Genomic DNA, 6,576 nt, shown 5'->3' with positions numbered 1-6,576 from the left:
CTCGGCTGTTGTTTGCTTATCCTCAATACGGATCGAAAATTAACCCGGAGGTGTTCACACTACGGCTTTCGATCCGTGTTGGAATCTTCGACACGGATAGAGATTTTTCAACCCACCTCCTGGGCAGGGTTGGTTTCGACACGGATAATGCACCATATCCGGATCGACAACGTGTTAATAAGTTGTAGTGTGAAAAGGTCAGTGCACATTATCTGGATCGTATCCGTGTCCAACACAGAGATTTTTTGAAGTGTGAAAAGGCCTATAGTTTCAGGTTTTATAGTCGCAGCGCTAGTCGCTTCGGATGGTCCTTTGGTTTCATGAACAGAAAGATATAGTTAAAAGAATCTCTTAAACTCCTTTCCTCGAGAAAAAGAGATAAAGACCACACCTTAAGGATCCTTCCTCACTTAAACAAAAACAAACACTAGATGATAACTCAACACCCAAACTGTTGGACTCTGATTATGGTGGTTTGCCTGATCCCATGTAAAGCATCATCAGTTTACTAGTGCAGTCCTCAGTCCAACACCATTCAGTAACTCAACACCCAAACTGTTGGACTCTGATTGTGGTGGTATGCCTGATTCCATGTAAAGCATGAACAGTTTACGAGTATAGTCCTCCACCCAACAGAATAAAACAAAATGTGCTGTTGTAGTTTGATGAGTTAGTTACAGTGAAACGTGAAATATATCTGCTTTGGTTAGTGTTACAGGACTGGAATTTCATCTTTGAGTAGGGCAAGGCCATTTTCATTTTGAAAGATTCATTTGTCAGTATTACCAGAGTAGTTAGTATTGTGGCATCACACTTTGCTAAGCATTCAAGATTGATTCGCAGTTAAGGTCAATCTAAACTCTTTGTGAAATCCGCCCCAGGGGCAACAAGTTCATGGCCTCTGCGAAATTCCAGGTCTGGGGTTAGTTAGCAAAGATGGTTTCCTCCTGCCTTTTCTTCCTGTTCATGACGGTACCGGGTTTATTTTGGGCTTCTGGATGATTAGCGAGCTCCGGTGGACATGTTGAGATCGGACTTCCTTGAAGAATCTGCTTGAGATCGTAGAAGACCTCGCTGTCGTCTTGGGTCAGGAAAGTAATAGCTGTTCCTGTTTTACCGGCACGACCAGTACGACTGATGCGATGATTATAATCTGAGGAAATAGACGAGAGAAGAAGTTTCATTAGTAATTGTCAAAGACCTGTATTTTCACTTTGTGTATCCCAACATATAGCCTAAGGCATAAATAAAAAAAACTGTTTATTGCCCTTTTCCGACCGACCAAAAAAGTCAGAAATCCACGGTCGTTTTTTTATTTATTTTTAAAAATTGTGTTAAAAAAAGAAAATTTAAGTACAAAGGTAGTTTTTAGTCATACATAAATATTAAATTCATAACTTTCATAAATTCACAAATAGCTCTTTTAATTATCACCACCCTTCCCACAAAAGGCTTAGCTTTTTTGAGATGGACATGTATACATATAAGTTTTAATAGCGGAAGATAGAAAATTGGCCAGGACTACTTCTTTAGCTTATATTGGATAGCTACTAACTTCACTACCAAAGAGCACTATCAAGGCAAAAATTTCATGCTAAGCAAATTTTTGTGCTTAGCAGCTCTATGAAATTGGGCCCAGGTAGACTTTTAAATATCTAAACTCGAATAAAAGTCTGACCTATCTTGTTCCTGTATTATCCACACCATGCAAAGCTTCAAACATCACTGATCATAAATGAATTGAACCAAGTTAGACGATAGAATTTACAGAGGTAATAAAACTTGTACTATTTGAGAATACTTAAAGCGCACTTAGATTCTTCAGTTCTGGTTGTGATCATAACATGGGCAACGTGACTAATACTTGCTAGAGCCTTGAGGACAATAAAAACAACACCAGGTTAATGATACTTTACCTTCCAGTACGCGCTAATCCAACAATCAGATGATTGAACTGGCAGTGGTATAAAAACCTATAATACTACTTCCTCTGTTTTTAATGCACAGTGCGTATTGTGAATGTCAACGCGTCACGCTCCATAAACAGACAGTGCAAAAGTTGCATTCTAAACTTTGTGCGCTTACATGCTGTTCATCGCGAAATAACGTTCTGAAATTTTAAACTTTGCCGTTGCACGTGAAACTTGAAGATAAATTCGTTATAACACGCGCGCTCGTGGAATACGGAAAAATACAGCGTGTCTGCGTCCCATACAGCCTCGTTGGATATGGGACGCAGATACCTATATTTTTCCGTATTCCACTTGCGCTTGTGTGATAACTTATATTATGAATTGACATAATCACGCCCCCATCTTAGAGGTCAAACAATGATGCAACAATGGAAAACACACACCTATGCACGGAGAGGGTGGACCAATGATCAACCTCCTTTTGACCTCTAGACAAGGACTCCACACAAATGATGTCATGTGCACATAAGGTCTATAGTATCCTGTCAGGGTTCTTTTGTTCTTTCATTTTGTTTCCAATTCTTTGAGTGCACCACAAACCCAACTGGAGGTTGTTCCTACAACATGTATCTGCTCGTATGTATTTTTGTATTCTTCTTAAAGTATTGTATTGTTTGTTTTTGTAGATCTTTGATTGTGCAGTTTTTAGTTTTGTTCATGTTTGCTGGTGAATAAAATGAAATGAAAAAAAAAGAAGTGATTTTTATTTAAAATTTGAGAAATCACATCCGTGATAAAAGTTTAAACAAGTTTGGATTTGCTTACCTCACCACGGAAACCATAGGTAGCAATATTACTGAGGTCTTCAAACTGACGCAGCTTGCTTGTTGTAAAACGTTCACACACAATGTGTCCATGTCTTCTTTCTAGATCAGAACAGAAAAATGTTGTTTAGAGAAAATCTATGTAGAATTTTTTATGAATTTATTGCATAATTGGGAGGGTGAGATTACTGTAAGTGATCTGTGAGGTGGAAAGAGCGACTATTAAAGGCAATGGACACTATTGGTACTTACTCAAAATAATTATTAGCATAAAACCTAACTTGGTAACAAGTGATGGGTAGAGGTTGATAGTATACAACATTGTGAGAAATGGCTCCCTCTGAAGTGACGTAGTTTTCGAGAAAGAAGTAATTTTCAGCGACTTTGATTTTGGGACCTTAGATTTAGAATTTGAGGTCTCGAAATCGAGCATCTGAAAGCACACAACATTGGTGACAATGTGTTTTTTCTTCCATTATTATCTTGCAACTTCGACGACCAATTGAGCTCAAACCAAAAGTGTCCAGGGTCTTTAAGGGCAATAGAAGGCAAGGTGGAAGTTATTTAAACTGCTGCCTCTAGCTACTGTGCAACCTCGGTGGTCTAGTTGGTAAGACACTGCTCTAGAATTGCAAAGGTAGTGGGTTCGAATCCCAACCAAGTGATATGCCTGTGATTTTTTTTCACAAAGCTCGAGAAATACTGCTAACACACACAGGTGTTAAACCAAAATGAATATTCTTTATCCTCGATGCAATTTATCATCTATTAAGAAGGAAATTGCAATAATCAAAATCCTCAATTCTCCGGAAGGGCGTAGATCTGAGGGTTATGACGATATATAGGCTCAAATTTGGCAGTATTCTTGCCCTTTTTAAGTATATATAATTGGGTACACCTTATTTTGAAAATAACAGTTTTAAACATACAAAAGTGTAATGAATGGTCCGCCTTAGCTCTCAAGTACTCAATGACTCAATGACAAAATGACTCAATGACAAAATGACTCAATTAGACAAGGCCAAAATTACTCAGTTACTCATTGACTCAAAAACTAAAAGGCTTAAAGACGCACTCGTATTCCTGTTCCATTGTCCTGAATCTGCATGAGTTTCATTCCTCCTGATTTCACAGTCACTTGAATACTGGTGGCTTGAGCATCAAGGCTAAGGAAAGAAGTAGTTCAAAAACCTTTCAATTATTGTTTTTTTATATAAATATTTGATATACCGGGCTGTCAAATGTCTACAGAGTATGATATTTGGCCCTTGAGAAAAAGTTGGAAAACTTTGATTGAGTACAACGGCTGACCATTATCATGTACATGGGTGTTTTAATTTAGTCTTTTCCGGCTACTTAATATAAGTTTTTCTGAGGGGGAAAAAAAACCCCAAATCTCATTTCAGAAAGAAGAGTACAGCGCCTGAGTTAATAATGAGTCTAATTTCTAGTAAAGTAGTATAAACTGTGCTAACTTTTTTATTTCTTACCAATTTTCAATCATTTCTTTGAGTGCATTTGCAGGTCGCTGAATGACCTCTCTGGCCGCTATTCTGTTGACAACGGTCTCATCAAGCCTCCTTATAGTACTTGCTGCCATGGTAACAGCTGTTTACCTTTTTTCTGGCGGGGTGGGGCTACACATTTCATCTGTAAAACACAAAATATGTTCAGTTATGGAACAGTCTTCCAGAGGTTGACAAACAGGCTGAGACATCAGAACAATTCAAAACCCAGTTGAAAACTTATCTGTTTACTTTGTACAATAATTCAATAACTGTTGATTTCCTGAGCGCATAGGGACCTCACGGAGATATGCGCTATATAAGAATGGTTTTATTATTATTATATTATTGTACCATTATGCCTTGGGAGACCAAAACAGAATAGTAATTTTATATAATCATCAATTATTATTATTATTATCGAATATCAATTAAATTATTAATATTCAGTCAATGAAGCATACATAAAATGGGGAAACAAATATGTATCCTGCCCCCATTCTCATCGATGGATTAACTTGATTTTTTTCTCAATGGATTTTGGTATTTATTTCCCTCTTTCATTCAATATTCCTCAAGAAACTGGTACTGCCAGATTTTGCCGTTGAAAAAAAAGGGTAAAATTAAGTCAAGTCAAGCGCACATTTCATCGTCTGGACGGAACTCTTGCGCACTACTCCTGGCCCACCTTGATGGGCTGTTAATGTATGGCTAGAGCTCTTGAATACAGACAAGATAGCCCCACTTGGCTAGCCTTGGCCACACAAATGGGGCTACAGACAAGACAGGATGTTAGACATGTTAGAAGAGAGCTAGTATACAAATATTGACTGCTTCGAGTGCTATGGTTAAAACTATGACTCCCGAGGTGATCCCCGGAGCTTTCTATTTTTCCGAGGCGAAGCCGAGGGAAAATAGAATGCTACGGGGATCACCGAGGGAGTCATAGTTTTAACCATTGCACGAGTAAAAGCAGTCAATATTTGTTTTATAACACCCCAAACATTTCTAAGTAATGTACTATTATTATTAAGTTACAGACCTGAATGCTACAATCCACGGACGACGCGAATACAGATTGCAAACACTTTTACTGTGCTGCACCATAGTGTCGTGCAATCCGAAATGGTTACAGACTATTAATTTATCATCCTCGTACACGCAACGGACGTCTGGGTACTGCACGCCGTGTGCTAGTCTTCGGACTAGCGCACGGCAAACCGACGCACTATCACACGGCCGTCGTCTAGCAAAACTAAGACATGTCATGTGACACGCTCTAAACCAATGAGCAGGCAGAATACTTGTAAGGGGTGTTATAAATAACAAGAACAGCCCAACAAGGTGTGCTAGCGCAGCGCACTCCACATGCCAAGACTCTTAATTAAGTCTTAAGTCTATACTGAGTGCAGCAATGTCAAGACCACCATTTTTAGACCCTCCCAATTTCGTAGTTGCGAAAACGGCTCCACCGTCGGCAATCGGCAGGATCAGGAGGGTTACGTTATTGCAACTACCCATTTTGACACTTTTTAAGACGTTCAAATCAGAGTCAAAAGTGTCTGCGACTCTCTGGAGTCTGTTTTGTCAACATCAACCCTTCTGTAGAGCTGGCGAGGTAGGCTAAATAGGCCTATCCTTATTTTACTAATAACCCTAAGAGAGAAAATAGGTGGTTAAATACAGAATTTTCAATTTTTTATAAAGCCATAAATTTTAAAAGTAAGCAATTGAATTTTACAACAAACTTAAAAACTACAAACATGACAAACAGAACAGGAACCCATGAACAACAACATCATAACGTCAGGGGAACCAGGGAACGATTTCATCCAGCATTTTTGCATGCATAGCAAACTATTTCGACTGCACAATTTTTGTGCACACTGAATGGTAATATATTGAGTTGCAAATGATGATTTTTGAATAGCAACTAACACATTTTGCTCTGCTATGCAAGGACCATCGTGGATAACTTTCCGTATGGCGCCACCACTTTTCCCCTCATTTTTACAAAAAGGGATATCTCATTGAGGTCAATTAGATACTATATCATTTCATATCGAATGAAAAAGTGGTGGCGCCATACGGAAACTTTTCCAACATGGTACCCTGGAAACGATGATAAATCTTTGTCCTCCAGCACACAATCTAACTGATTGTGATCAGTTAGTTTGCACAGAAATGTTTCTTCACTTACCAATGTCCATTTGCATTCGCGCGCTCTGTTGAATGAAAAATTAGAAAAGAAACAGCGCCCTTCAGTGTCCACACACAAATATACAGACGGGGAATTCCCCGCTATCTCAGACCAAATGAAAAGTTCGCTGGTTT

The 6,576-nt window shown here is 38.7% G+C and overlaps 1 pseudogene; it reads right to left on the bottom strand.

Moving 5' to 3' along the window:
* Positions 1 to 514: 514 nt before the first annotated feature.
* On the bottom strand, positions 515 to 6,523 carry LOC117300010 (annotated as a pseudogene).
* Between the last annotated feature and the right edge of the window lie 53 nt (positions 6,524 to 6,576).

Source organism: Asterias rubens, chromosome 15 (genome assembly GCF_902459465.1).
Source record: "Asterias rubens chromosome 15, eAstRub1.3, whole genome shotgun sequence".
Lineage (NCBI taxonomy): Eukaryota > Metazoa > Echinodermata > Asteroidea > Forcipulatida > Asteriidae > Asterias > Asterias rubens.
This window is presented reverse-complemented; position numbering and strand designations above follow the sequence as displayed.